Below are 12,154 nucleotides of genomic sequence, written 5' to 3' on the forward strand. Positions count from 1 at the left end.
GCTTCCTGTAAGAGATTTTTATCATTGCATACCATATACCATGAACACTATCATTTATCATGAGCAAACCAAAATAAAGAGGATTTGTGTACTATCAGTTAAGTTGACCCAAAGTCAGTCATACACAACACCAAATTCCCACATATCTTCAACTTACAATCTATTCAATGAACATCTAATTCCTGCTTAACAGATTGTCAGAAAACCACACAGTATTACAAGATTTTCCTAGATCTTTTTTGAAAGGTTAACTTATGAACAAATGAAAGGTAAAAGAAAGACATAATATGAGCAATTAAGTTTTTTTTGCAATTAAGAACTTTGATGCAACTTAAAGTAATGATAACGTAATTATCTGTAGTAGCATGCTCCTGTTAAATTTGCAGAGTAAGAGGGGGAGGAGTCAAGATGGCGGAGAAGTAGCAAGCTGAGACTGCTTCAGCTAGCCGGAGATCAGCTAGATAGCTTATCTAAAGATTGCAAACACCTGAAAATCCATCGGCAGATCGAAGAGAAGAAGAACAGCAATTCTGGAAACAGAAAAACAACCACTTTCTGAAAGGTAGGACCGGCGGAGAAGTGAATCCAAAGCGACGGGAAGAGAGACCCCGGGGGGAGGGGCCGGCTCCCGGCAAGCGGCGGAGCAACCGCGCACAAAATCAGGACTTTTAAAAGTCTGTTCCGCTGAGGGACATCGCTCCAGAGGCTAAACCGGGGCGAAGCCCACGCGGGGTCAGCGTGGCCTCAGGTCCCGCAGGGTCACAGAAGGATCGGGGGTGTCTGAGTGTCGCAGAGCTTGCGGGTATTGGAACGGGAAAGCCGGCTGCAGAGACAGAGCCGACAGTAAGCTCGCAGCTCCGTGTTACCTTGAACCGGTCGTAGGCTCGGTGAGCTCGGAGCGCGGCCGGAGGTCAGGCAGACGGGAGTAACTGGGCGCTGTTCTCTGAGGGCGCACTGAGGAGTGCGGCCCTGGGCTCTCGGCTCCTCCGGGCCGGAGACCAGGAGGCCGCCATTTGTATTCCCGTCCTCTGGAACTCTACGGAAAGCGCTCAGGGAACAAAAGCTCCTGAAAGCAAACCCCGGCCCCGGGTAAGGGCGGCGTAATTCCGCCTGGGGCAAAGACACTTGAGAATCACTACAACAGGCCCCTCCCCCAGAAGATCAACAAGAAATCCAGCCGAGACCAAGTTCACCTACCAAGGAGTGCGGTTTCAATACCAAGGAGAGCAGCAGAATTCCAGAGGAGGAGAAAGCCAAGCACAGAACTCATGGCTTTTTTCCTGTGATTTTTTTTTAGTCTTGCAGTTAATTTAATTTTTTTCTTTTTCATTTTTTCTTTTTTTTTCTCGCCTTCGGGTAAAATTTTTTTTTAACTGTTACCTTTTTTTTTTTTTTTTAACGATTTTATACTAGTTTATCTAATATATATATTTTTTCTTTTTTACATTTTTCTTAGGTGTATTCTTTTTTTAAAAAATTCTTTTCTTTTCTTCTCTTTTTTTTTCTTTTTTTTTTTTTTTTTTTTTTTTCTTTCTTCCTTTTTGAACCTCTTTTTATCCCCTTTCTCCCCACTCACGATTTTGGATCTCTTCTAATTTGGTTAAAGCATATTTTCCTGGGGTTGTTGCCACCCTTTTAGTATTTTACTTGCCCCTTCATTTAGTCTTATCTGGACAAAATGACAAGACGTAAAAATTCAACACACAAAAAAAAAGAACAAGAGGCAGTACCGAAGGCTAGGGACCTAATCAATACAGACATCGGTAATATGTCAGATCTAGAGTTCAGAATGACAATTCTCAAGGTTCTAGCCGGGCTCGAAAAAGGCATGGAAGATATTAGAGAAACCCTCTCGAGAGATATAAAAGCCCTTTCTGGAGAAATAAAAGAACTAAAATCTAACCAAGGTGAAATCAAAAAAGCTATTAATGAGGTGCAATCAAAAATGGAGGCTCTCACTGCTAGGATAATGATGAGGCAGAAGAAAGAATTAGTGATATAGAAGACCAAATGACAGAGAATAAAGAAGCTGAGCAAAAGAGGGACAAACAGCTACTGGACCACGAGGGGAGAATTCGAGAGATAAGTGACACCATAAGACGAAAAACAACATTAGAATAATTGGGATTCCAGAAGAAGAAGAAAGTGAGAGCAGAAGGTATCCTGGAGAGAATTATTGGGGAGAATTTCCCCAATATGGCAAAGGAACGAGCATCAAAATTCAGGAGGTTCAGAGAATGCCCCTCAAAATCAATAAGAATAGGCCCACACCCCGTCACCTAATAGTAAAATTTACAAGTCTCAATGACAAAGAGAAAATCCTGAAAGCAGCCCGGGAAAAGAAGTCTGTAACATACAATGTAACATACAATGGTAAAAATATTAGATTGGCAGCTGACTTATCCACAGAGACCTGGCAGGCCAGAAAGAGCTGGCATGATATTTTCAGAGCACTAAACGAGAAAAACATGCAGCCAAGAATACTATATCCAGCTAGGCTATCATTGAAAATAGAAGGAGAGATTAAAAGCTTCCAGGACAAACAACAACTGAAAGAATTTGCAAATACCAAACCAGCTCTACAGGAAATATTGAAAGGGGTCCTCTAAGCAAAGAGAGAGCCTACAAGTGGTAGATCAGAAAGGAACAGAGACCATATACAGTAACAGTCACCTTACAGGCAATACAATGGCACTAAATTCATATCTCTCAATAGTTACCCTGAATGTGAATGGGCTAAATGCCCCTGTCAAAAGACACAGGGTATCAGAATGGATAAAAAAACAAAACCCATCTATATGTTGCCTCCAAGAAAACACATTTCAAGCCGAAGACACCTCCAGATTTAAAGTGAGGGGGTGGAAAAGAATTTACCATGCTAATGGACATCAGAAGAAAGCAGGAGTGGCAATCCTTATATCAGATCAATTAGATTTTAAGCCAAAGACTATAATAAGAGATGAGGAAGGACACTATATCATACTCAAAGGGTCTGTCCAACAAGAAGATTTAACAATTTTAAAAATATCTATGCCCCCAATGTGGGAGCAGCCAACTATATAAACCAATTAATAACAAAATCAAAGAAACACATCAACAATAATACAATGATAGTAGGGGACTTTAAACACTCCCTCACTGAAATGGACAGGTCATCCAAGCAAAAGATCAGCAAGGAAATAAAGGCCTTAAATGACACACTGGACCAGATGGACATCACAGATATATTCAGAATATTTCATCCCAAAGCAACAGAATACACATTCTTCTCTAGTGCACATGGAACATTCTCCAGAATAGATCACATCCTCGGTCCTAAATCAGGACTCAACCGGTATCAAAAGATTGGGATCATTCCCTGCATATTTTCAGACCACAATGCTCTAAAGCTAGAACTCAACCACAAAAGGAAGTTTGGAAAGAACCCAAATACATGGAGACTAAACAGTATCCTTCTAAAGAATGAATGGGTCAACCGGGAAATTAAAGAAGAATTGAAAAAAATCATGGAAACAAATGATAATGAAAATACAACGGTTCAAAATCTGTGGGACACAACAAAGGCAGTCCTGAGAGGAAAATATATAGCGGTACAAGCCTTTCTCAAGAAACAAGAAAGGTCTCAGGTACACAACCTAACCCTACACCTAAAGGAGCTGGAGAAAGAACAAGAAAGAAACCCTAAGCCCAGCAGGAGAAGAGAAATCATAAAGATCAGAGCAGAAATCAATGAAATAGAAACCAAAAAAACAATAGAACAAATCAACGAAACTAGGAGCTGGTTCTTTGAAAGAATTAATAAAATTGATAAACCCCTGGCCCGACTTATCAAAAAGAAAAGAGAAAGGACCCAAATAAATAAAATCATGAATGAAAGAGGAGAGATCACAACTAACACCAAAGAAATACAAACTATTATAAGAACATACTATGAGCAACTCTACGGCAACAAATTTGACAATCTGGAAGAAATGGATGCATTCCTAGAAACATATAAACTACCACAACTGAACCAGGAAGAAATAGAAAGCCTGAACAGACCCATAACCAGTAAGGAGATTGAAACAGTCATTAAAAATCTCCAAACAAACAAAAGCCCAGGGCCAGACGGCTTCCCGGGGAAATTCTACCAAACATTTAAAGAAGAACTAATTCCTATTCTCCTGAAACTGTTCCAAAAAATAGAAATGGAAGGAAAACTTCCAAACTCATTTTATGAGGCCAGCATCACCTTGATCCCAAAACCAGACAAGGATCCCACCAAAAAAGAGAGCTATAGACCGATATCCTTGATGAACACAGATGCGAAAATACTCAACAAAATACTAGCCAATAGGATTCAACAGTACATTAAAAAGATTATTCACCACGACCAAGTGGGATTTATTCCAGGGCTGCAAGGTTGGTTCAACATCCGCAAATCAGTCAATGTGATACAACACATCAATAAAAGAAAGAACAAGAACCATATGATACTCTCAATAGATGCTGAAAAAGCATTTGACAAAGTACAACATCCCTTCCTGATCAAAACTCTTCAAAGTGTAGGGATAGAGGGCACATACCTCAATATCATCAAAGCCATCTATGAAAAACCCACCGCAAATATCATTCTCAATGGAGAAAAACTGAAAGCTTTTCCGCTAAGGTCAGGAACACGGCAGGGATGTCCATTATCACCACTGCTATTCAACATCGTACTAGAGGTCCTAGCCTCAGCAATCAGACAACAAAAGGAAATTAAAGGCATCCAAATCGGCAAAGAAGAAGTCAAATTATCACTCTTCGCAGATGATATGATACTATATGTGGAAAACCCAAAAGACTCCACTCCAAAACTGCTAGAACTTATACAGGAATTCAGTAAAGTGTCAGGATATAAAATCAATGCACAGAAATCAGTTGCATTTCTCTACACCAACAGCAAGACAGAAGAAAGAGATATTAAGGAGTCAATCCCATTTACAATTGCATCCAAAACCATAAGATACCTAGGAATAACCCTAACCAAAGAGACACAGAATCTATACTCAGAAAACTATAAAGTACTCATGAAAGAAATTGAGGAAGACACAAAGAAATGGAAAAATGTTCCATGCTCCTGGATTGGAAGAATAAATATTGTGAAAATGTCTATGCTACCTAAAGCAATCTACACATTTAATGCAATTCCTATCAAAGTACCATCCATCTTTTTCAAAGAAATGGAACAAATAATTCTAAAATTTATATGGAACCAGAAAAGACCTCGAATAGCCAAAGGGATATTGAAAAAGAAAGCCAACGTTGTTGGCATCACAATTCCGGACTTCAAGCTCTATTACAAAGCTGTCATCATCAAGACAACATGGTACTGGCACAAAAACAGACACATAGATCAATGGAACAGAATAGAGAGCCCAGAAATAGACCCTCAAATCTATGATCAACTAATCTTCGACAAAGCAGGAAAGAATGTCCAATGGAAAAAAGACAGCCTTTTCAATAAATGGTGCTGGGAAAATTGGACAGCCACATAAGGAAAAATGAAATTGGACCATTTCCTTACACCCACACACAAAAATAGACTCAAAATGGATGAAGGACCTCAATGTACGAAAGGAATCCATCAAAATCCTTGAGGAGAACACGGGCAGCAACCTCTTCGACCTCTGCCGCAGCAATATCTTCCTAGGAACAACGCAAAAGGCAAGGGAAGCAAGGGAAAAAATGAACTACTGGGATTTCATCAAGATCAAAAGCTTTTGCACAGCAAAAGAAACAGTTAACAAAATCAAAAGACAACTGACAGAATGGGAGAAGATATTTGCAAACGACATATCAGATAAAGGACTAGTGTCCAGAATCTATAAAGAACTTAGCAAACTCAACACCCAAAGAACAAATAATCCAATCAAGAAATGGGCAGAAGACATGAACAGACATTTCTGCAAAGAAGACATCCAGATGGCGAACAGACACATGAAAAAGTGCTCCATATCACTCGGCATCAGGGAAATACAAATCAAAACCACAATGAGATATCACCTCACACCAGTCAGAATGACTAAAATCAACAAGTCAGGAAATGACAGATGCTGGCGAGGATGCGGAGAAAGGGGAACCCTCCTACACTGTTGGTGGGAATGCAAGCTGGTGCAGCCACTCTGGAAAACAGCATGGAGTTTCCTCAAAATGTTGAAAATAGAACTGCCCTATGACCCAGCAATTGCACTATTGGGTATTTACCCTAAAGATACAAATGTAGTGATCCAAAGGGACACATGCACCCGAATGTTTATAGCAGCAATGTCCACAATAGCCAAACTATGGAAAGAACCTAGATGTCCATCAACAGATGAATGGATCAAGAAGATGTGGTATATATACACAATGGAATACTATGCAGCCATCAAAAGAATGAAATCTTGCCATTTGCAACAACATGGATGGAACTAGAGCGTATCATGCTTAGCGAAATAAGTCAAGCGGAGAAAGACAACTATCATATGATCTCCCTGATATGAGGAAGTGGTGATGCAACATGGAGGCTTAAGTGGGTAGAAGAAGAATAAATGAAACAAGATGGGATTGGGAGGGAGACAAACCATAAGTGACTCTTAATCTCACAAAACAAACTGAGGGTTGCCGGGGGGAGGGGGTTTGGGAGAAGGGGGTGGGATTATGGACATTGGGGAGGGTATGTGCTTTGGTGAGTGCTGTGAAGTGTGTAAACCTGGTGATTCACAGACCTGTACCCCTGGGGATAAAAATATATGTTTATAAAAAATAAAAAATTAAAAAAAAAAAAAAAGAAATGGGAGGCAAGTTTAAAGACAGGGAGCATAATTGTAAAACTTATAAAGAGTTGGTGCATTGAGTGATGGGGCATTAGTGGAAAGTCTTAGAGGAAGCAAAAAAATATAGTAAGATTGGAACAGTATGGGCTTGTTGAACAAATGTGGCCTATTGCCTGTTTTTATAAATAAAGTTTTATTGCGACATACCCATTTCAATATGCTTACACATTCCTGTGGTTGCTTTCATCCCACAACAGCAGAGTTGAGTAATTGATAAAGCCAAAAACTTTTATCAGACTCTTTACAGAAAATATGATCACTGAAATAGAGACTAAGAATAGACATGATGAAGACCAATAGCATCAATTTTAGTTTTGTCTGGAAGCAGGAAGACTTTTTTGGAGATTTCCATTGATATAGTCTCAATATTTTGGTAATATTGGATCTTACTTCTATTACCTGTCTCCTAGATATCTCTCTTTTACCACACTGTTCACTTTTTCCTTCTTCAGCCCCCCTCCCACTGCATTTGCTTTACTCTTCATCTTCTTGTGTCATTTCTTTTCCTTTCCCTTGCTATCTTTTTCTTCTTTGCCACCTCAGGAATCTTAATTCCCAAAATTTTCTGCCAAGTTGTTAATAATACATACATAGGGAAATAGGGTTTAAATTATAGATTCATTGTACTTAGACTTTAATTTGTCTTTTTTCAGAGGTGGCATTTCTAGGACCATGTTTTTCCTAAGGCAGAGCTCACCTGCGCTCTTCCACGAAGAACAGAATCCTGCAGTGGATTTCACACTAAATCCGCTCCCATCACTTGCTTTAGATGCATCTTGCTATACCAGTTTATGTGAGTGTCACCACCTGCAGCTTAAATAATGGACAATTTCACTGACTCAGTATAGCCTTTGGCTCTTATGTCATATTTCTTCCCTGCCTCCTCTAAAGAAATGCCTGTTTTTTTCCTTCCCCAGGTTATTACAAATCTAGTCACTATTACAGTAGCACAGTTTTCTAGTCCCTTTAGTTTTGCTCATATTGATTTTTAGCTCTATTTTATTTACATTGCTTTTAAAGTAGTATGTGGGCATTTTCATTCATACAGGTGGCTCAATGAAAGAACACTGTGCTCTTTGTACTCAACAAGCAATTTTTCTCATTTGAGATCCCTTTTAAATTAAGTAATATAATAACTTAAGTAGTTAGTGCTTCCTGTAAGAGATTTTTATCATTGCATACCATATACCATGAACACTATCATTTATCATGAGCAAACCAAAATAAAGAGGATTTGTGTACTATCAGTTAAGTTGACCCAAAGTCAGTCATACACAACACCAAATTCCCACATATCTTCAACTTACAATCTATTCAATGAACATCTAATTCCTGCTTAACAGATTGTCAGAAAACCACACAGTATTACAAGATTTTCCTAGATCTTTTTTGAAAGGTTAACTTATGAACAAATGAAAGGTAAAAGAAAGACATAATATGAGCAATTAAGTTTTTTTTTTTGCAATTAAGAACTTTGATGCAACTTAAAGTAATGATAACGTAATTATCTGTAGTAGCATGCTCCTGTTAAATTTGCAGAGTAAGAGGGGGAGGAGTCAAGATGGCGGAGAAGTAGCAAGCTGAGACTGCTTCAGCTAGCCGGAGATCAGCTAGATAGCTTATCTAAAGATTGCAAACACCTGAAAATCCATCGGCAGATCGAAGAGAAGAAGAAGAACAGCAATTCTGGAAACAGAAAAACAACCACTTTCTGAAAGGTAGGACCGGCGGAGAAGTGAATCCAAAGCGACGGGAAGAGAGACCCCGGGGGGAGGGGCCGGCTCCCGGCAAGCGGCGGAGCAACCGCGCACAAAATCAGGACTTTTAAAAGTCTGTTCCGCTGAGGGACATCGCTCCAGAGGCTAAACCGGGGCGAAGCCCACGCGGGGTCAGCGTGGCCTCAGGTCCCGCAGGGTCACAGAAGGATCGGGGGTGTCTGAGTGTCGCAGAGCTTGCGGGTATTGGAACGGGAAAGCCGGCTGCAGAGACAGAGCCGACAGTAAGCTCGCAGCTCCGTGTTACCTTGAACCGGTCGTAGGCTCGGTGAGCTCGGAGCGCGGCCGGAGGTCAGGCAGACGGGAGTAACTGGGCGCTGTTCTCTGAGGGCGCACTGAGGAGTGCGGCCCTGGGCTCTCGGCTCCTCCGGGCCGGAGACCAGGAGGCCGCCATTTGTATTCCCGTCCTCTGGAACTCTACGGAAAGCGCTCAGGGAACAAAAGCTCCTGAAAGCAAACCCCGGCCCCGGGTAAGGGCGGCGTAATTCCGCCTGGGGCAAAGACACTTGAGAATCACTACAACAGGCCCCTCCCCCAGAAGATCAACAAGAAATCCAGCCGAGACCAAGTTCACCTACCAAGGAGTGCGGTTTCAATACCAAGGAGAGCAGCAGAATTCCAGAGGAGGAGAAAGCCAAGCACAGAACTCATGGCTTTTTTCCTGTGATTTTTTTTAGTCTTGCAGTTAATTTAATTTTTTTCTTTTTCATTTTTTTCTTTTTCTCGCCTTCGGGTAAAATTTTTTTTTAACTGTTACCTTTTTCTTTTTTAACGATTTTATACTAGTTTATCTAATATATATATTTTTTCTTTTTTACATTTTTCTTAGGTGTATTCTTTTTTTAAAAAATTCTTTTCTTTTCTTCTCTTTTTTTTTTCTTTTCTTTTTTTTTTTTTTTTTTTTTCTTTCTTCCTTTTTGAACCTCTTTTTATCCCCTTTCTCCCCACTCACGATTTTGGATCTCTTCTAATTTGGTTAAAGCATATTTTCCTGGGGTTGTTGCCACCCTTTTAGTATTTTACTTGCCCCTTCATTTAGTCTTATCTGGACAAAATGACAAGACGTAAAAATTCAACACAAAAAAAAAAAAAGAAAACAAGAGGCAGTACCGAAGGCTAGGGACCTAATCAATACAGACATCGGTAATATGTCAGATCTAGAGTTCAGAATGACAATTCTCAAGGTTCTAGCCGGGCTCGAAAAAGGCATGGAAGATATTAGAGAAACCCTCTCGAGAGATATAAAAGCCCTTTCTGGAGAAATAAAAGAACTAAAATCTAACCAAGGTGAAATCAAAAAAGCTATTAATGAGGGTGCAATCAAAAATGGAGGCTCTCACTGCTAGGATAAATGAGGCAGAAGAAAGAATTAGTGATATAGAAGACCAAATGACAGAGAATAAAGAAGCTGAGCAAAAGAGGGACAAACAGCTACTGGACCACGAGGGGAGAATTCGAGAGATAAGTGACACCATAAGACGAAACAACATTAGAATAATTGGGATTCCAGAAGAAGAAGAAAGTGAGAGGGGAGCAGAAGGTATCCTGGAGAGAATTATTGGGGAGAATTCCCCAATATGGCAAAGGGAACGAGCATCAAAATTCAGGAGGTTCAGAGAATGCCCCTCAAAATCAATAAGAATAGGCCCACACCCCGTCACCTAATAGTAAAATTTACAAGTCTCAATGACAAAGAGAAAATCCTGAAAGCGGCCCGGGAAAAGAAGTCTGTAACATACAATGGTAAAAATATTAGATTGGCAGCTGACTTATCCACAGAGACCTGGCAGGCCAGAAAGAGCTGGCATGATATTTTCAGAGCACTAAATGAGAAAAACATGCAGCCAAGAATACTATATCCAGCTAGGCTATCATTGAAAATAGAAGGAGAGATTAAAAGCTTCCAGGACAAACAACAACTGAAAGAATTTGCAAATACCAAACCAGCTCTACAGGAAATATTGAAAGGGGTCCTCTAAGCAAAGAGAGAGCCTACAAGTGGTAGATCAGAAAGGAACAGAGACCATATACAGTAACAGTCACCTTACAGGCAATACAATGGCACTAAATTCATATCTCTCAATAGTTACCCTGAATGTTAATGGGCTAAATGCCCCTGTCAAAAGACACAGAGTATCAGAATGGATAAAAAAACAAAACCCATCTATATGTTGCCTCCAAGAAACACATTTCAAGCCCGAAGACACCTCCAGATTTAAAGTGAGGGGGTGGAAAAGAATTTACCATGCTAATGGACATCAGAAGAAAGCAGGAGTGGCAATCCTTATATCAGATCAATTAGATTTTAAGCCAAAGACTATAATAAGAGATGAGGAAGGACACTATATCATACTCAAAGGGTCTGTCCAACAAGAAGATTTAACAATTTTAAATATCTATGCCCCCAATGTGGGAGCAGCCAACTATATAAACCAATTAATAACAAAATCAAAGAAAACACATCAACAATAATACAATCATAGTAGGGGACTTTAACACTCCCCTCACTGAAATGGACAGGTCATCCAAGCAAAAGATCAGCAAGGAAATAAAGGCCTTAAACGACACACTGGACCAGATGGACATCACAGATATATTCAGAATATTTCACCCCAAAGCAACAGAATACACATTCTTCTCTAGTGCACATGGAACATTCTCCAGAATAGATCACATCCTCGGTCCTAAATCAGGACTCAACCGGTATCAAAAGATTGGGATCATTCCCTGCATATTTTCAGACCACAATGCTCTAAAGCTAGAACTCAACCACAAAAGGAAGTTTGGAAAGAACCCAAATACATGGAGACTAAACAGTATCCTTCTAAAGAATGAATGGGGTCAACCGGGAAATTAAAGAAGAATTGAAAAAAATCATGGAAACAAATGATAATGAAAATACAACGGTTTCAAAATCTGTGGGACACAACAAAGGCAGTCCTGAGAGGAAAATATATAGCGCTACAAGCCTTTCTCAAGAAACAAGAAAGGTCTCAGGTACACAACCTAACCCTACACCTAAAGGAGCTGGAGAAAGAACAAGAAAGAAACCCTAAGCCCAGCAGGAGAAGAGAAATCATAAAGATCAGAGCAGAAATCAATGAAATAGAAACCAAAAAAACAATAGAACAAATCAACGAAACTAGGAGCTGGTTCTTTGAAAGAATTAATAAAATTGATAAACCCCTGGCCCGACTTATCAAAAAGAAAAGAGAAAGGACCCAAATAAATAAAATCATGAATGAAAGAGGAGAGATCACAACTAACACCAAAGAAATACAAACTATTATAAGAACATACTATGAGCAACTCTACGGCAACAAATTTGACAATCTGGAAGAAATGGATGCATTCCTAGAAACATATAAACTACCACAACTGAGCCAGGAAGAAATAGAAAGCCTGAACAGACCCATAACCAGTAAGGAGATTGAAACAGTCATTAAAAATCTCCAAACAAACAAAAGCCCAGGGCCAGACGGCTTCCCGGGGGAATTCTACCAAACATTTAAAGAAGAACTAATTCCTATTCTCCTGAAA

The sequence above is a fragment of the Mustela putorius genome, unplaced genomic scaffold (assembly GCF_011764305.1).
Source record: "Mustela putorius furo isolate JIRA1106 unplaced genomic scaffold, ASM1176430v1.1 tig00000480_pilon_pilon_pilon, whole genome shotgun sequence".
NCBI lineage: Eukaryota > Metazoa > Chordata > Mammalia > Carnivora > Mustelidae > Mustela > Mustela putorius.